Source organism: Jaculus jaculus, chromosome 8, assembly GCF_020740685.1.
Source record: "Jaculus jaculus isolate mJacJac1 chromosome 8, mJacJac1.mat.Y.cur, whole genome shotgun sequence".
Lineage (NCBI taxonomy): Eukaryota > Metazoa > Chordata > Mammalia > Rodentia > Dipodidae > Jaculus > Jaculus jaculus.
The window spans coordinates 30,654,427-30,675,891 of NC_059109.1; the positions used below are offsets into that span (position 1 = coordinate 30,654,427).

A 21,465-nucleotide genomic window follows, 5' to 3' on the forward strand; every position below is an offset into this window, starting at 1 on the left:
AGGAAAAAAAAAAAAAAACAGTAGCAAGGAGAGAAAAGAATGATTGAGGAAAGTAAAACAATGAAAATATGAGGTCTCTGATGAGAGGAAATGACAGCAGAAGGAGGGGCAGGTAATCCTAGTAAGGTCATCTGTCTAATTTCAGAGAGGAAAAATGACAGAATGAGTTTATATTCATTTTCATGACCATATGACAATAGTGAGTAACACTTGTGGATTGACCTACATTCCAAACACCATAAATTATTTTCATGGAATTGCTCCTGATATCCTTTAACGCCATTTTAAGATAGTAATCATTTAAATTTTACAGATCAGGAAACTAATGTCCAAAGAAGAAATTACCACAGGCTTCGAAGTGTAATCAGTAGTAGAATTTATAAGGGAATGCAGACATTCCAAATATAATTAAATTTTAGCAAACTGTAATGAAAAGTAAAGCTGTGCAGGCTAATATTTCAGTGACTAGCAACATGCAATGGGGAAAAATGACAAGAATTTGGACTTTGTGGATGACCAGATCTTATCATTATCCCTCTTCAACTTCTCTGTTTCTCATTATACAAAAACTCTGGTGTCGCTTTGTATGTTCAACATTAATCTTCTTGTAAAACTTCAACCAAAATGGAATACATATTTGTATCTATATAACTGTTGACTGATTTATATAATTGTGTGTCAATTGAGTAATATTTACTTGAGTATATTTGTCTGAGATATAAAAACTGGTTCAGGTACATTCGCTGAAATTGAGGCTTTAAATGTTAAAATATATTATAAAGTAGTATGTACATAACACAAATACTTGATTAGAAACTGAATTGATGGTTCACTAAGCAACAAAGAGAATTATGCATTGATCTTGAATGTACTAGGAACGGAAAGCTCATTCATATGTGAATTTGATGCCAGATATGCCTTATGTAACATAAGCCTTTTCTTAAAAAGCATAAGGATTGACAGAAGTAATTATTAGCTTGTTGAGTATTAAAGAGGTATCAATTAGTTGGTGTAGTAAGCTAAAGCAATGTAGAAAAGGTGACCTAGTAATAATTGTAACAAATAACACATGAGATTTAAGAGATTAGTAGACTGCAGGCTTTAGGAGATATTTATGGGAGAAAAACAGCTTTATTTGTTGTATTTTATTATAAATGTCTCTAGCTTAATGCAGTGACAACTGTAGAAGCCAGAAAATAATTAGTCCTCAAGTCCATGCCGAGAAGCTTAACAATGAAACATGTAAAGTTAGGAAATGGCATTATCAGGGGTTTAGAAGAGCAAACTATTTTCAAACACAATGACTGATGAAAACTGAGTATATTTTGAACCCAAATAACTATTACGGAAAATATAGCAGGGGTAGGGGTAATAACTCAGTGGATGACGTGCTTTCCTTGCAAACATGAGGACCTGAGTTTCATTCCTAGGACCCACACAAAATGCCAGACATGGTGTCACATGTGTGTATTTCCAATTCTTGGGTGAAGAAGACAGGAGGATCTCAGGAGGTCATTGTCTAGCAAAGTTAGCATAATTGTTGAGCTCCAGGTCAATGAGAGACTCTGTCCCAGGAAAGATGGACAAAGTTTCTGAGGAGTACACCTGAGGTTGTCCTCTGGCTTCCATACATAAGTACACACATGTGCACGAACAATTGCAAACACACACATGTGCCCCTCACACACATCAATGTGCTCATACACATACACATACACAAAAACAGGTTATAGCAAGGTACAAGGAAAGATGATTGTGGCATTAAGGCGCTGGTGGCAGCAAAGTTGAAGAGAAAACACGTGTAGAGAGCTGAGAGTGCACTGACAGAGCACCGTAGAGGCTGTGGATCCCATCTCCTGTCCACAGAAGAACGCACACTAAGTATCAAACATTTAAGAACAAAGAAATAGGACCTGCAAATTAGAGGAAAAGGTAGGTAGCAGGCAGGAATGAAAATGATAATCATGCCAAAAGCTTATTGTGTTTGATACCTTGTATTTCTCTCACAGTCTCACCTGCTCTGAGCTCCGAGCAGTGACTGATGCTATGTACTGTTCCATTTGTCATCTTTTTAAACAATATTTTCTCATTTGAAAAGTATATTTATTTATTATTTTAGATAGTGTGTGTGTGAGACAGTGACAGAGAAAGATGGAATGGGTGCATCAGGGTCTCTTGCCACTACAAAAAATTCCAGACACATATGCCAGAACAGGTCATTCCTCTCAGATATTGTTTCCACAATAATGAATAGCTAACAGGTAAAAATTTATACATTGTTTTACCCATCTCTTGTTAATTTTAAAAACTTGAAATATGAGTCAGTATTTAAAGGATAATTATGGTAATCTTTGGAAAGTGAATAGAACATCAAAGATTAATAATTAGGGATCCTGGGGTTCAGCTACACTTATGTCTATTGACATCAATGCTGGTTTTATGTGTGCTCAGTTTGAAATCATTTTAACTCCATAATAAAGTTTGTAGGTGTTTCCCTATGGAAATTGTATATCAATGAAATGCTAAAATACTCAGAGATTAAGAGCATTTGCTGCTTAAGCATGATGACTGGAGACTGCCACGTTCTACTCCCCAGAACCCATAAAAAGGCTGGACATGGCCACCCACCTTTGTAACCCTAGTCTGTGGGTCTGGAGACTAGAGAATCACTGGGGATTGCCAAAAGCAGCTCAAAGTTTATGGAGAGACCCCAATTCAAGGAAGGAGACACGCAGTGAGTGATAAGAGGTCACCCATCGTTCTCCCCTGGCTTCTGCATATGCACACATGGGCTTGAGCATCTGCACACACATGAATACACTACCTGCATGCCCAACACACATGGAGCTTGTACAGCTGCACACACATGTCTATAGTACCTGTATGCAGTCACATGGGCTTGAGCATCTGCACACACATGAACACACTACCTGCATGCCCAGCACACATGGAGCTTGTACAGCTGCACACACATGTCTATAGTACCTGAATGAAGTCACATGGGCTTGAGCAGTTGTACATACATGAATACACTACCTGCATGCACAAACCCGGGCCTTGCACAGCTGCACACACATTAATATGCTACCTGCATGAAGACACGTGTGCTTGAGCAGCTCTGCACACACGTATATACCACCTGCATGCTCACACGTGGGGCTTAAAGCAGCTGCATACACATGACACACTACCTGCATGCATACATTTGACTTGAGCAGCTGCACACGCAAGTATATGCTACCTGCATACACACACATGGGGTTTGTGCAGCTGAGCACATGTGTAAACACTTCCTGTGCATGTATACATATGGGACTTAAGAAGCTGAACACACATGCTACACATACAACTCACATTACATATACTCTACACGCACATGCATTGAATAAAAGAACTTAAAAAGCAAAATAGTCTTCATTGACAGGGAAAGTATTTGTACTGCCTAATATAATGTGCATTTCCCCCAATTTATGAAGGACAACTATAAGTATGCACATTAAAATCTCTTTTTGCCAATAATAATAGACATGAAAGTCCCTAGGAGAGTAAATAGAAATATTGCTTATGCGTACTTATGATACTTATGCATCAATATTTTCATAATGCTAGAAATGCAGATTTGAGTACTTCTTATAAAATACATTTCACCTGTCTATCAGAGGAGCAAGATACAAAAGCTTGAAAGTGTGAAGGAAAAGGTATCCTGCATTATTTATGTGAGCATACATTATTGAAGAATGGAGGCTAGGTAGAAGTTTCCTAACGTTTAAAAAAATCTGTGCTCTGCTTCTAGGAAATTAACTTAGAAGTGTATGAAAATACCAATTCACTGTACACCTTCCCTTATGTTAACCAACCTGATGGCACTGAAAGTGTGCTCCCGTAGGTGTGCAGGCCAGAGACTCAAAGTGTTGACCAATCTCACTTTGGAGTTTTGCTGGTCACATTGGATTTATGTTTCTCACTCTTATTGAGGCCATCTGGCCAATTTTCACAGGCCAAATGCATGTGAATGGAATGACTGACAGGCCTGATTTCTAATCCCATCTGTATAACCCTCCATTTCTTTATGCACACACAGGTATTTAAAATAACAGTGCCCTGGAGAAGAGGAATGAATGACATGGGCAGATATGTTGGAGTGAGTTAGAGTATAATATTATAACCATAATATATGAGTCAATTATTTAAGCTATATTTTATCTAACAATTTTAAATAAATTATCATTTTTAATGATTGAAACAAATGTTAAGGTTAATGGTGGATAAGGATGGCTTCTGAAAAAGCTTCCATCTAGTCCACAAAGGAGGCCACACCTGACTACCCAGGAGTGAACAAGGGCGAGGAGACCAAGGGTCTAAATCCAGATGCTTGAGGCAGCCTCTTCCACTCGGGTGCATCCACTGTCCACTGGAAGGGGGTAGTTTCTGCTTTTGCTTCCTCACTTGCTAAATAGAAACCTGGACAACTTTGTCCCTCTGCCTGTACACCATGTAAATTCTCTCTTGGAAACACAAGATTCCAGATGGCTGTCCTGGTTGGGACTGGAGGGGACTTGGGAGAAAGCATATCTCTATCCATCCCAGGTACTACATTTATTGTAATACTTTCTACTTGTCTGTCTATTGCTCTTTAATGATGTTTTAATGTGCTGAGGCTTTAGTAATGTTCCTTCTAATAGATAGAACAATTTTAATAATTGATAATACTTTTAATAACTACTGGATATTTCTCTCTCTCTCTCTCTTTCTAATTGTGTGTTTGTGTTGTTCATATGGAGTCCAGAGGTTGTCATCAGATGTCTTCCTTTATCACTCTCCCTTTTATTTTTTTTTTGCTGATAGAAGGTTTCTAACTTGAGCCAATTTGCTAAACTAGCTAGCCAGTTTGTCCCAGGTTTCCTGTCTCTTCTCCTGAGTCCCAGAATTATAGTTAGGCCATGATGCCCTCCTGGTATTTACATTGGATTTGAGGATCCAAACTCAGGTACTATGCACTCCTGTGGTAGTAAGCAATTTATCTACTGGGAAATCTCCCCATACCCAAAGACAGAAAATTAACAGTATGCCAGACACTGTCCTAAGGGTTTGACAAGTATTAGACAACCTGCCTCTTCACAACATTTGTCTGAGATAGCTGATACTAGTCTTGCATTATGGATAAAGAAAACGGGCATGGTAAGTTTCATTTACTTTAGAAGGTAAATGCCCAGAAGACTCGCTGAGCTAGTTTCAAGTTCTCCCTTAAGCAAACTTACATTTCCTTTTATTAAATTACTTTTGCCTTCCTGAAAAGTAATCCCACTTTTGGAGATAAGGATCAATTTTTATGCCTTAATGAATATATTTGCTTATGATTTTAAGTTTGTGCATTTTCACTTTTGCAGGGACAGAAGAGGTTAAAAGGAAAAATGTTAGTTCACTTCTAGCAGATTGATAAAATGCTGTCAGCACCTTCTTTCTTACTCTGCCATGCCCAGCCCTGCATGTGAATAAGGCTGCCTGGTGAACTCCCCCTCACAGTATCTAGGCTGCAGGTCTCAGAAGGCTGGTCTTTCAATCACTGCCACTCTCTCCCTAGCTTATCTTCTATAACAACTGGGTATTTTTGTGCTGGCTTTGGTAAAAGAGATATACAACAGAATTATTATAGATCCATATTCTTGTAAGTTGAAAAAAAGTAGAATTTGTTAATATCCTAGATTTTGTTTCTGTAAAAAATAAGAAATTTACCTGACTCGTAATCTACCTTTGCTCAACTGTGTGGACATGTGAGATTGAAATGTCACATTGTAGGAAACTTTCCAACATTACACATTCCAATCAACCTGTGTTTATATCCACATAAAAGTAAACATGATGTGATCATCTTTGTATGACTTACATTTTACTAAGTTTAAACTTTTCCAGAGCCATTAGTTTTGATCTTTTCAAAAGGTTATTATTCCTTTTAAACTGAATAGTGTAGTATAACTCTCTTGGTAATAAATTATAGGCTATTACAAAGCAGTTAGGAGACTATATAGCTCACAATATATATATTATGAATACTTGAAAAAATAGGCCTCCAGGGCTACAAATGCAAAGTAATGATAAGGAGATGGAACTAGTAAGTATCCTAATCTAATTAGTATACAGTGTATGTATGTATGTATGTATGTATGTACGTATGTATGTACGTATAAAAATGTATTGTGGCACATAAATATTTATAATTATTATGTGTTAAAACATTTAATATGGAAATGTTTACTACCTAGATTTGATCACTATACAGTTTATATTCCAAATTATGATTCTAACTTCATAAATTTGTGCAATTAAACAATAAGAAAATATATTTCTATACCGCCTCAATTACCATGCTCAGCTTTTACCTCCGAACTTGGGTCCTCCCGCCTGTGATAAGCATTTTGCCACATTAGCCATCTCCTTAGCTCTCATAATGCATTTTCATACAAATAGCAGAAGTTTGTGTATTTTTAAACAAAATGTTAATTGATACAAATGGAAAGATAAAGAAAGCTTATGACCTGTGGGGGAAAAAATATTAAAAGAACCATCCATTTTTTTTTTTTACTCTACCAAAATACTAAATTATTTTTTTAATTTTTTTTATTAGTTAGTTTTGTACTCATCAAATACAGTCAGTTTGGTACCATTATTAGGCTCATCTGTGACCTACCCCCTCCCCCTTGGCCCCTCCTTGTAGAGGTATATGGGTCATGCATTGTGGAGTTAGCCCACAGTTGTGGGTAAGAGCCATCCATTTTAAGTGTAATAATATCATAAAACAGAAATACACAAAAAATAGACAAAACATTTCAATGTATATCTAGGGGGTTTGAGGCCAATATAAGATATTGAAAGACTTTAATTTCAAAGAAGGCAAGGTCAGTAACATATTTTTTCATGCAGGGTGTATGTATGTAAACATCAGGATGCTGAGCCACTAGCTGGCCCTATGGGTTCCCTGGATACCAGAGTCAGCCCAGCCAGGAGCTTGACTTTCAAGAGATATTCCGGGCACAGCAAGATGGTGCCATTGATATGTGCGAATTTCTGAAAGCAGTTTTCTTATTACTACAAAACAATGCAGTCACAGGCCACCTGAAATTCAAGAGGAACCATCACTGAGAAGAAGAAGTGGGGCAGCCATGAACATGAGCTGCTGCAGTAGTTAGCTGCTAAATCATACCCCAGTTTAAACTATGAAGTTGTCAGCAGACAGTGTTCAAATGTGCCACATAAGGATAAATTTAAGACCACTCCCAAAGGTATAACTTATTTAAGTATTAAATTATTACTTATTCCTGCAACATAACCACTAACAGTGAACTACATGCTAAGAAGTTTATGGTCATAAAAGCTCCTTTTTGATGACTTACAAATGCAGCTTAGACTTAATGACAGCCTTCATTTGAGTGAATTTGTTGTATATATGTATATGTGCTGCTTTCAGTTGGATGTGAACTCCTTCATATGAGAAAGTACTCATTTCTCATCTGTACCCACTCATTTACTATAAACCCTTTCACAGAACTGGTTCTCAGTGACTCTAACCATGATTTAGTTTGTGCTTTTATGCAACCTGCTAACAATTGGATATAAAACTAAGGGCAAACTGTCTGGTGGTTTACTCTATAGTATGGGATGGCCTAGTGACTATACTCTAGGACCTTGTTCTAGGATATACTAAAGGATGAGAAGGATAGACTCTAGGGACAAGAATTCTCATTAAATTATTATTTCTCTGTAAAAATGTATTCCAGCTTTTCTCAAGTGGATGCATTAGAATTTGTCCTGGCGGGCATTGGCAGTGCCCTTTTATTTACTCCCTTATTTCTCATTTAAATATCATGAACCAGACTATCCTTCTTGCTTTTACTACTTTTTACCACCCTTGGGCTTTTTCTTCTTCCAACTCATTTAAAAGGCATTATGCTTTGATAATGGACTGAAGACGGAACTGAATTATAATTTTTAAGCCTCAATTTAATCAATGCCAGAGGCTGCCCAGAGATATAGATTTTCTCACAAAAATTTCTACACTAGTTGAACTATTGGTGAATTTTTTTTTAGAAATGTTTTCAGAGTATAAATACATGAATATATGTGGATAAGCATGTAAATATGTCAATAATTTTTTCATTACTAAAACTAATTTTCCTTGAGATAGTCTTATTTTTCCATGTGTGAGTGTGTGTGTGTGTGTGTGTGTGTGTGTGTGATGGGGTGCTTGTAGATGTCAGAGGACAATCTTTGAAAGTTTTCTTGCCCTCTACATTCTTTGAGGCAGGGTCTCATGTTACTCATCTCTGCCTTTTCACCAGGATATTTGGCCCACTAGTTTGCAGTGGATTCTCTTATTGTCTCTACCTCCTTTTTCACATGTGGAATGGCTGAGATTATTATTGCTTGCCATGATTTCTAGTAATAGGGGTCCTTGTTACTCAGTTACTCAGACTTCTGAAACAAGAACTCTATCTACAGAGCCATGCCCCAGTCTTTCTTGAGAGAATTTCTATTTACTGGATAAGCATACAAGAAAAAAGACAGTCTTTGATGATCGGCAAAGTAGCATTTTTGTTGTTGAAATAGGACCTTTCTACATAGATAGCTCATGATCCTCTTGTTGCAGCTTATGACCACACCTGACTGGCTCTTACTTTATGGCTAAATTACTTAAGTTTTCTGAATTGTGCATCTGGAAAATGATGGCAAGTCCTTTGACTAAGGTCAGCATTTGTTAAAATTTTAAATCATCAGCGTAGAAAAAAGTACTCATGAGAGGGACATTGGTAGCCCCTCATTGGGAAGGTAGACAGCTTCTGGACTAAACAAAGATTGTAGTTGGTGTTGGTGGTTTTCCCTCTAGAATACAATATAACAAATGAAAATTACATATTTGCAGAGCAACTCTGTCACTTCTATGAAACGTAATAAAAAGTAAACTACAGCAAGCATTCCTATAATGTTGCTGGCAATATTATAACTATGAAGTTATCAAGGAGTTGGCAAACACATTTATTTCTGATGTTTGATGATTTGCTAAGAGCTTAGCATGGTTTAAATATATCTAAAGGTGAAATTTCTATTTCATCTCAAATTTCTATCTCTTTAATTCCTCCATAATCATAATGAAAACACCATTCCATGTGGATATCCAAGGCATATATCTTATCTTACATTCTGTCATTTTTATATTTTTGACCTCTTATAGCCATTGTAGAAGTTTTCTTGTGTTCTACCTCCAAAATACCTCTAGAACCCATCATTGAATTCTCTGTACACCCACTTACAAGACAATGTCATGTCATCTGTCATTTGAACTACTACCCCATTCTTCTAAATTAAGTATGAGTTGTAATATCTGAACCAACACACCCATCACTTTAAAAACATAATTGTTTCCTGTCTGATAGAAAATCAGTGAAAAATGAAGTGAGTCCAGATCTAGTCATGCTGACTTGATGAAGCTGTCAGAGAACCAAGTTCCCAAAGCTCACCACTCAGGAGGCAATTCTCAGCCTCACTCCATGCTCCACGACTAGTGTAAGAACCTAAGTATGACAAGGAGGCAGGACAAAGGGGTGTGTTCTTTGTTATTAATGGAAGTCATTCAAAAAAAAATGATACTTCAATTTAGTCACAAAATACCTGTAAGCCAATGTACTTACCTAACAATTTTACCTGTTCTTGATGACCTTTCTATGTATCATTGCAGGGTGATCCCATGATGCCTGAATGTAATTATTTAAGTATATGCTAAGGCTTCTCCCACAGTATAGTGTTAGCATTGAAACAAGCCTCACTATGTCAGAAACATAGACAGAAATGGTTGTGTCTTTTTGCAATGTCAGAATTTATTGAATAACAATAAATCCATTTGCCAGTTAGTCTTGATTTCCTTTGATAGCTCACTGAACAGACACGGGTACTTTTTCCCAGTCTTAGTTACAAGTATTATTAACTCCAATCATAAATTACATATTACACAGTAAAGATCTCTCTCTCTTTCTAATAGAGAATGATAAGGATACAGAAAGAGCCTCTGCAAGGAATAAGAAAAGGATCCCCATGGGAGGTCTGCTGGAGAGGCTGCAGAGCCAGGCTGCAGGGTCAGAGTTCAGCTGAATATCAGGGCTGAGTTGAGCTGCAGGTGTTAGGTACAGGATTATAGAGACATGAAGGGAAGAACTGGGTTCAGAAGGAACAGAACGGATGTTTGCAAATTGAGTAGGCTATACCAATAGTGGGGAATGATCTCTCTGATATTCATAGGACAATCAGGAGCTCTCTGGATATTGGTCCTTTGACCCTAGGTGGTCACATGACAGATGGGTGGAGGGCATTGCCATCCTAGTGTTCAGTGTTCTCCTCCTGATGGGGCTCATTGAGGGTGTTTCACTTGTTTCTCACTTTGGTGTGTTTAATCAGTTGTGGGCCTGGCTTTCATGGTATGATTTTAATATGCCTATGTTCTCATGCAGACCTAATTCAATTTAACACGTTTAGAGGATAGCACCCTGTTTACTTTTAGTAAAAAGTTATTTATCAGCCCATGCTTTATTGGTGGTCTGGATGGCTGGTGTTTACATGTCCACCAAGGTGCACAGTCACCTGCTGCTGCATTCACACTCAAAATGGGTCAAAGGCTACCTGTAAAATGGAGTCTCTCAGGGCAGGACCCATACTGAAAGTGTGCTGGTTTCCACAACATGCAGTCACATGGCAGGACACAGCCTGATCTCAAAACACATACACTGTTGTCCACCTGGTTGGCTCCTGGGCAGCACCTCAGCGGTCTCTGAGCAGGACTTCCCTGAGAACTAAATAAAAAGTGACCACTTCCCTGTTTCTCTAACCCAGAACCCATTTCCCTTTATAATACTAATCTAAAACTTTATTTTTTTTCCTTGTTTATTTGATTTCTCTATAGGATATTCACTATCCTCAGTGGCCAGCAATGGCAGAACTTGTACCTGTTGTTTATCAGAAAGAAGGATGGACTTGGAAAATGTTCATTAAGCATCAGAAGGAAACAAAGAAAGGAAGGGAAGAAGGGAGGGAAGGAGGGCGTGTGTAAAAGAAGTAGAAATGAAAGAAGAGAAAATACAATGAAAGAGAAAATACAACATTTTGAAAACACAGGACAATTATCTTTTATGGAATGATTGATGACTGGACTTTACCTTCTGGTTGAGCATTTTTCATTTTCTTTACCTCACAGTTATAGTTTGCAAAAAAATATATAGAATTCAACAAATGTTCATGAAATGAATAATTTGATCTTAAATATAAAAGCATTCAGAATTGATCTTAAAATGTTCTTTCTAAAAATGGTATTATAAAATGTGTATCATCTGGATTCAATGTTCAAATGAAAACGGATGAGACAATCCAAAAGTTTTGAATCATTTATACCTTGCCTTCTAAGAAAATGCCTTTAATAAGTTTTGGGATGATTCATGCCTCTAAAGGCAGCCTTTATTAAAAAAGATCTTGTAGGTCTCTGCAAGTCCAGAGATAAATAATGTAGAAATTAAATCCATATAAAGCGTTACTTAAAAAGTTCTTTTTCTGTGGCTGTAATTGTTTGCAAGGAAGAGAAATCTACTCTGAGTCCCTAGAAGCCATTCTCCTGTATATGTCCCTGGCTACCTCATGAAAGGCTGTCAATCCTAAACAAATCTCTTCAATTTGCTGGATGTAGATTTGTCAATAGTACAATCTTGTTTTGCCTTTTCCTGAATTATAGTTATACTATCAAGAATGGCCACCCTGAATATATTACCCTATTCTCAATGGTATGAGCCAATCCAGATTGTCTGGATATATTGATTTTTAAAAATTTTATTTTTAAATTTATTTATTTATTTTCTTATTTGAGAAAGAGAGAGAGAGAGAGAGAGAGACAGACAGAAAGAGAGAGAGAGAGAGAGAGAGAGAGAATGAGTATGCCAGGGTATTTAGCCACTGCAAAGGAACTCCAGATGCAAGCACCACCTTGTGCACCTGGTTTATTTGAGTACTGGGGAATCAAACCTGGGTCCTTAGGCTTCACAGGCAAGTGCCTTAACCACCAAGCAGTATCTCTAGCCCCAATTAATTGATGTTCAAATAAACAGTTATTTAAAAAACCATGTGATGTTGGTGCAATATTTGTAATTTTCATTTGTCCTTTTATTTGGCTTTGAAAGAAATGGGAACTTCATTCATTTTACTTACTGTAGCCAGCTTTGAAACTTTAATACATCTCTTAACTTTTCCAAAGGAACATTCTGAACATTGGTAAAACTGTACTACCCCTACTTTTAGTTAAGCTATATTTTATTTTTAAAGGTGTCATGTATTAGTATTCATGGGAGGGTAGTGCATATTTTGAGCTCAGTCACACTTCCATCTGACTGGTTTGTATAAATAATTTGCCTTGTTATGGAATATTTATCAGAAAAAAAGGAAAATCTTTTGAAAGCCATTATCATAGCTCTAGCAAGTGATACATTTTTAATGCAGTGGTCATTATCATATATGTAAATTATTTTCACCTAAGGAGAAGACAGTTCTTAATTGATAAATACAATTATAAGCCTGCATACTTTGGAGCTCATTTTGATAAAAATATAACTTTTGGTAGATTGAACAATACTCACCACAATGATGTCCACATCCTAATCCAAGTAACCTATGACCATGTTGGAATTTCATTCTGTGAGATTTCTGTTTCTAAATAGTAGCTATAAACACTACTTTATTATTTTATAGTTCTTAGTGTTAGAAATCTAACACAGCATGGTATGGCTGATAACTTTCTGAAGAATCCAGAGGACACTGTATGTCTCAAACATTTTTAATTTCTAGGAACTACATGCACTTGACAGGAACCCTTTTCCTCCAAAGCCTGCAGAACACTTTCAAATCTCTTACAATCTCTTCTCTCCTTTCTCTTACTCTTTACTCCCTTCCCTTCTCATTTCCTCCTCTCCTCTCCATTGCCCTCTCCTCTCTTATCCCATCCCCCCTCTTCCCTCTCCTCTGATTCCTCCTCTCCTCTTCTCTCCCTTCTACTCCCATCTCTTCTCCTCACCACTCTTTCTCAGGCCTCTTACTGTATCCATTTTATAAGAGCCCTGTGATGATAATATGCTTCCTCTTGGATAATATAGATCATCTTATTGTTTGGAGACTTTCTACTTAAATGTATTTGCAAAGTGTTTTTCCATATATGCTCATATGTCCTAGGGATTTGAATGTGGGCATATCCCTCTCTCTCTCTCTCTTCCTCTCTCTGTCTCTCTCTGTGTGTATGCTGGGATAATGTTCTGGTTACTGCAGCTGGATGATATTATGATTATAAGTTTTTGACTTTAAAAATTGACATAATCCTAAAATCACAGAATGGCAGAAAATCACAGAATGAAGAAGTTTGAAGTTATGTAGTTGCTGTCATTGGATATGAAGAGGAAGGAAGGGGTTGATGAGTCAAACAAAGAATGCTTGGATTTTCTATGCCCCCTGAGGGGAAAGAAATGGCACTGATGACTCTGATCTTTATCTCTAGGAACCAAAGACCTACTTCAGATTTCTGACATATAGAACTATAAGATGACAACCACCAGAAAATAGATTTATCCATTTAAGAAAATACTAGAAATTGGTTGGCACATATTTTCATGGAGTTAATACCACATTTAAAATAATTATTCCTGGGGCTGGAGAGATGGCTCAGTGATTCAATGAGCTTTTTTGCAAAGCCTAGTGACCCAGATTTGATTCCCTAGTACTCACATGAAGCCAGATGCACAAAGAGGTGCATGAATCTGGAGTTCGACTGCAGTGACTAGAAGCACTGGAACTCCAATTTCCCCCTTTCTCTCCCTCTTTCCCACCCTCTTTTTTTAAAATTATAAATAAAAATATTGAAATAAGTAATCAGTCAGCACAGGTCAAGCATGTATTTTTCTGAGTCCATAGTGAAAATACACTTATTGCTTCTCTTATTCTTTAGATCATTTAATTACCTCTAGCATCTAAGAAGATAACTGAATTGATTGATATGTGCTTGGCTTTAACTAATGTTCAAAGAAAACACAGTAACAACTGTAAAATTTGGTACCTTTGATTTTTTTCAAGCATATTTAATGATGAACTCATATTCTTAGAACTGATACCTACAATCTTGGGTAAGTAGAGAATTTTCTGCTTGTGTAATTCAATGACATCCTCAAGTGGTTAAACTGAATTAAAGCAATATTCTGTAAACCATAGAGGTATAACTTGATACTTATTCTAAAATTGGAATATTCTCATCAGATAGCTGATATATTTCACTAGTACTAGTGCATAACAATTCCTGTGGAAAGGCATCAGTTACATTTCTGTAGATATGCATTCACAGAGACATAGCTTTAAAGTAACAGTGGATATGCATAAGGTGAGAACTTTGTGTGCCAATATTAATTGCCATGTTTAATTTTATAAGTTTTCACACATGGCACTTAGGTCCATAGATTTTTGTATCTAATTACCTGTGTTTGAATGGTTAATTCTGTAACATTCTAGTTTAGATTCTGGCTAACTTAATCTCCTTATGCCTCATTCTTCCTCATTTCAGCAAAGAGAGCCTGGTACTAATTCTCATGTCAAAGGGAATTAAATGGATGTTGATAGCAAGCCTCAAAGGTGGTACCTAGTGAGTCAGCTTTCTGGTATAAAACCCCAGTGAAGGTCTAGAAGTCAGCAGTCATGCTTTGACAGCTCTGGGGAGAGATTGACACCATGAAAGACATGCCACCTGCTGACAGCTGTGTTATAAGAGCCTTCTTATCTCACCAAGCCTTTACCACACTCCTCACCCAAATCTTCAGTTTAACTTCTTAAAAGACCATAAACCTGAATCACCAGTTAGGTAAATCTAGACCTGGATCCTTGGAAATAACAGAACATATTAAACCAAATATGTGTGTGTTGAGGGGGAGTATGTGTGGTGTGGTGTGTGATGAATGGATGTGTGCAGAGGCCAGAGGAGGACTTCGGTGCCTTTCTCTATTGCTCACTGTGCATTTCCTTCAGTCTGGAGCTGTCCTTTGTTTCCAACAGCTGTACCTTTCATTTCCAGCTGCCCTCCCCACAAACTGGGGTTACAGGTGTGACTAATCTCACCCAGTTGTTTATATGAAATATGGAAGAATTAAACTCAATAGTATCAGGTCCTTTCAGGCCCTGAAGCTTAAAGCAGCAATTGCTTTTAACAACTGAGTTTTCTCTCTGGCGCTACCTAAATTATGCTACCAAATCTCATACCATTTGTTGAACACAAAACTAGTATAAGAACTTATATAATCTTGGTACATAGAATGCATTATATAAATGATAGGCACAGTGTTATTTTTTGAGAATATTTTACATTATCCACTCATCTCTTTCTAAAACCAGGAAGCAGGAGTCATCAAACATGGTCATATTGAAGAGTCCTTTTGCTCCTATAGGCTCCTGGGTTTCTGTGGCCTTTCCTTGAGGCTTTGCTCAAGTGGTGTTTTAAGAGTTCCCAACTTCTGCCTCCAGAATTGGACTGTGGTTGTTTATTTACTCTTCTAGAAAGAAGAGCGGTGAGGCCCACACAAAGGTGAAGGGAAAATCTCCAAATAAGTGACATGATTATATTTATGTGCATGAATATGATGCATTTGTGTGTCCAGTAAGTGAATGCATTAAGGTATAAAAACTGTGTGATTAATTTCTCAGTTGATACTCAAGGCAAAAAGAATTTGATAAATGTTAAGAAAACAACAAAACCAGATTAGAACAAAACTCAGACAGCATATCATTGTGGTGTAGCCTACTTCAAAAATTCTTATTTTTGCTGAGTAATTAAGTTTTGCTGTGTTTAGTTTTTAAGTTCATAATGTTTAATCAATCATGCAAGCTGAAAATATTTGGGTGTTTTCAATTTAGTGCAATATTGTGTTAAATTTGAAAGTGTTATTCATTACTTTTATTTACATTTATTTTTCATTTAAGTAAGTTTCTAAAAGTCTTAAGTTATAAAATTCAGAATGAATGTGAAAATGATATTTTTTTCTTTTAAAATAGTCAATTCTTTGTTTTGTTTACACAGTTTATAATGCCACCTTGTTTGTTTCTGATATTATATTACTTAAGAAATGCCTAAAAATTTCCAAGACTTTCCATGTAGTGTGCAAGCATAGTTTGCTATCCTGAGTGGATAGAATTAAATTCCTCATTGCTTGTGTGTGTCTGTTTTACATGTATGCACACAAGCCTAAATTAAAAAACAAACTAAACATTTGCAACTAAATAACTGCATTCTGCTATATGGCTGATGATTTGGATAAAACAATCCAAATGAAGAGCAAGAGAAACAAACTTGGATATATCCTAACAACAAATAAAAAACCCTGAATTTTATATTTTATTGTTAGGGAGATAAAGATATATTCTTCATTCCAAAGCTGGAGGTCTTAGAAGAACATTTTCTACTCCTAAATATCTTTTTAGTTCATAATACTTTAAAAATGTTGATGGGTACCCTCATAATATAAAATCACCCACTTCAAAGTGGGAAAAACAAACACACAAGCAAACAAACAGTGACATTTTGCAGATTCCCAGTGCTGTACAATTAACTCCTCTACTGAGTTATAGACATTGTATTTCAGAGCGAAGCCTGCATCTCGCTGCAATCACTGTCCATGTCCTGTCCTTCAATCTAGCCCCGGGGAACAGCCTGAAGTCTAGAAGCTGTCACTATACATTTGCCCATTGAATGGATTCATATAACCTGTGACTTTTTGTGTCTGACAATTTTTTTACACAGAGTATGATATTTTCCCAGTACATTGATATTGCATGTACCTGTGCTTACTTATGAGTGATGTTCCATTGTGGATGGATGACATCTATTTATCCATCCAATGGATGACACAGGTTTAAATTCTCAGCATGGTTGGGGTGCACATCTGTGACTACATGTGGTAGTATGAAAGACATTTTGCGCCTTCTTTGAGTGTCTCCTGAGGTGCTGAGATTTGGATTCTGTGTTGTTTTTCTGACCACTTTTCGAAAAGCCATCAAATTGAGTTCTGTATTCTCTTCCCTGCTGGTGTCTGTTTGGACCCTTTGAGGGTACACTCCCAATCAGTTGGAACAAGGATATGAATTTCCCCATACCCTACGGACAACAGATCTTTTACATTATTTCATAAGTATAGTCATCCCACTCAGTAAGCATACTGTGTCACCAAAGATTTGACCTGCATTTATTCTAGATACATGCCTTTCATCAGCTACGTAATTATACAGATCTTTTCTCCCAGTCTGTAAAATATCTATTAATTTTCTTGATAATGTCTTTTAAGATATTTTGACTCAATATGAGTTAATTTTAATTAATTTATTTTTCTTGTGGGTACATGTGCTTTGGATCACTATGGCCAACACAAAATCCTGTTGAGTTTCAAGGTTTAGCATCATAAGTTTTCAAACCAGTTTTGAGATAATTTTTGAATATGTATTGTGTGTCTTTTCTTGGGCAGAGGACACGATCAAATGCCTATCCACTCCAGATAGGGCACTGTTGACAAATCAAGGAAACATTTCCACTCATGTCTATCTTAGAGAACTAGTGAGTTTATTGGGGTTGATCATAGGAACATGGATGACTCAAAGGCAGCTGTGTCACTAAACAGCCCACCAGAGCACGGATGGTTGGAAAAGTAGAATCCCTGTAGTTCCTTGCACAGCAGGATGGATACAGAATGTCATGATACTCTCACAGATAATGAATGTCATGCTACTCTCAGAGATGCAGGATGTCATGATGCTCTCAGATGCAGGATGTTATGATGGTCTCAGAGTTACAGGATCTCATGATGCTCCAGAGATACTGGATGTCATGATGGTCTCAGAGATACAAGATCTCATGATGGTCTCAGAGATACAGGATGTCATGATGCTTTCAGAGATGCAGGATGTCTTGATACTCTCAGAGACAGGATGTCATGCTGCTCTCAGAGATGCAGAATGTCATGGTGCTCTCAGAGATACAGGATGTCATGATGCTCTCAGAGATGCAGGATATCATGATACTCTCAGAGATACAGGATGTCATGCTGCTCTTAGTGATGCAGGATGTCATGATATGTCATGATGTTCTCAGAGATACAGGATGTCACAATGGTTTCAGAGATGCATGATCTCACGATGTTCTCAGAGATACAGAATGTCATGATACTCTCTCAGATGCAGAATGTCATGATGCCGTCAGAGATACAGGATGTCATGATGCTCTCAGAGATACAGCATATCATGATACTCTCAGACATAGAGGATGCCATGATATTCTCAGAGATTCAGGATACCATTATACTGTTTCTTCACATATCTGGTGCCTATTTTCTGTACATTGAAAATTTACAGCATTAACCCTTTTTAGTGTACACTGTGTAGCTTGAGGCATACTTATGTTATGCATCAATATTTAGAATCTGTTCATCTTGCAAAACAAACTCTACACACTATAAACAAATCTCCATTCTCCAACTTCTCCATCCCTTTTTCTTTCTATTTCTGAAAATTTCACTACTATAGCTGGTACTTCTTTTATAAAAATATATTAGCCAAGGATCTGTAATGATTTAAAACCTTGAGTGGGATGATGCTCTTTGAAAATACTACTTCAGCATTTAGTAATTCTTTTTGGGAGTTTTTCTTTTCTTATGTAGTAACATACACAGCAAAATTAAAATTTAATCCCACGTTTCTTCCCTTCAATTAGTTATGGTAAATGATACTTAAGTCTGTCTCTGTGGCAGAGTTTCTCTGTACTGTGAGATTGTTTCTATTAAGTAATATCTTAGCCTTTATGTCCTTATTTCATAGTGCATACAACATACATAAGCTCTTCATCTTCTTCATATAAAAATATTATATTTTAGTAACATGATTTCTTACCTTAATATACTGATCTCCAGAACTAATCAATAGTTGAGCTATAAGCTAACAACACAATGATTTAATATTAAGAAGACAGTCAATAACTTTCATCCTTGAGTGATATTTCATTCCTCTCTCCCATATGGAAGCAGGATCAGTACTAAACACTGTATGTCTGTAAGGAACAAGAATCAGTACTAAGTGCAGTATGTCTGTATGGAAGCAGGATCAGTACTAAGCACAGTATCTCTGTACAGAAGTAGAATCAGTACTAAAGACAAGATGTCAGTGGGGCAGCTGTCCACAGAGACATAACTTCCAATCCATTCCTTTCATGAAGACAGGTAATTCCCATTTCAGAATGGGATGATTTTGATAGTGAGGCCACTTTAGAAGAAAGAGAACAGTTTCTTCCCTGGCTTTTCTTACTCAAATCGTAAGCATTTCAAAGGGCTGTGCTCCAAACACAGCAGTCAACCTCAACAAATATCAGTACTTTTCTCCCTCTCTTCTGTTTAAATTATATATTTTTCAGAATTTAAATACATTATAGTGACTTTAAAGCCATGTGATTTCCAGATATAAGTGGTGAATATTAACATTTGCTGTATCACATTAGTAGATAGCAAAATTTGACTAGAAACACATTACAAATGAAAGACTTTTTACAGAACATACTGTTACTGTGATTGACAGTCAGCATACCCAAGCCTCCACTCCCATTCCCTTTTATAACCCTAAAGTATGACATAGGCATTATAAGAGAAATGAACTGCTTATACTTATGTGTTTATGAAATTAAAAAAGCTGAAGTATTAAAACAGTACAATCTAACCAATGGAATATGTGAGGCTGTTCAGCAAATGAAAGTGTATCAGCTCACATTACAGGTCTTTATTACAATGGGTCCTAGGCACCTGCTTTTCAGGAGGTTAAATGTGTATTATCTAACTAAATGGAGACCATAAGTCTCCATTATCTTGGCATAGATTATTAACTGTGACAGTTCTGTTAATCAATGATTCTTATTGTATGAGTTCTGTTGCAACATCAGAGGAAACCCTCATGTCAGTGCAGTCAGTATCCTGGAAGCTGGCAAGAACATCTAAAGAAACAAAAGTGTAATGCCTTGTTTGCTAATGCATGCAGCTCAGTCTATCTTAGTGTAAAAGCTGATCCTGGTTACATGTCTTTGATTCGGACCTTTATCACAGGATATGTGAATATGTGGTTTCTGCATCAGTCATGGAACACATTCTACAATGCATCCTTGACTCAGCCTTTGGATTCAAATTGGGATGGGACAATTTTCTCCCATAATATCCCATTTTGAAACAACAGTACAATAAGTGAAATCTTGCTCAAAACCAAGAAACTTTTAGGAAAAGAACTTGCATTTATAATGAGATAAATTTTTCCCAAAAGTACACAGAAATTAAGTATTGACTTGTATACCATGATTTACACCATCAGAAGAAGTGGTGGGCTTCAGGACTTACAATTTATTCATGTAGAAACACATATTATTCTATATTAAATGACCACTTATAGGTTATCAGTCTATTTACACTCATGTTTATAAAATGATCACTTTGTAAGGCTTTTCTTAGAATAGTAATATACACTAGTATTGTGAACAAATTATGTATAAATCAGTGGAGAATACACTGTGATGTAAAATAACGTATTGGAAATGTATGGGTCTGTGTCTGAGTGGGTATATCGCAGAGGTTGAGTTTCCTTTTAGTTGTCCATCTCCATTTTTGGAAGTGAACTCTATTTTGTAGGTCAGAGTATAAGCAAATTATTGTCTAAAGTCTATATTTGTGTTTTATAATGTCCATCACATACTAAGCACACAAGCACCCTAAATATTAGAATTTGTGCTCATTTTCAACTAATTCTGTTAAAATGTATTTTAGGTCTTTGATGAGGGTTTACCTGAAAACAAACAGCAAAACTTCAGTCTTGATAAGTAGTTTGGTCTCTGAACATGCTTATTATGAACTGCATATCCGTAGAGATTTTGATTAATAAAGCCCACACCTGCACAGCTCTCAGTGGAGTCTTCTTACTATACAGTTTATGGCGGAAAGTGCACCTGTGAGAACTAATGCCATTGCTGCTGTTGAGCATAATAAATCATAATGCAAGTTTTTGATTAATAAAACCATATTTGCACATGCTTCTTCAGCACTTTATTCTTTGAATCTTTTGGCATTCAGCAAAACAATATATGATTTCAACTCTATACAACATTATTCTAAAACTCCTACAATTAGTAGCTCAGCTTGATATCTTATTCAACCTCCACTGCTGTGACAGGACCTAAGCACTCCATGGCAGTCTGAAGCATGCTTCCCTTGTAATCTCCCTTGCCCGTCACACATACAATGCACAACTATGATACTAAACAGCCTGCACACAATCAGAGACAACAGTGTAAGAGCCAGAAAACGATCCTATAAGCAGTACATTACAAGCCACTAAGGTCCCCCTTACATTTAG

At 36.7% G+C, this 21,465-nt stretch overlaps 1 pseudogene; it reads left to right on the forward strand.

Annotated features, from left to right (window-relative positions):
* LOC123462839 overlaps nucleotides 1–18,172 on the forward strand; it is a 58,900-nt pseudogene extending 40,728 nt beyond the window's left edge.
* Nucleotides 18,173–21,465: the final 3,293 nt, after the last annotated feature.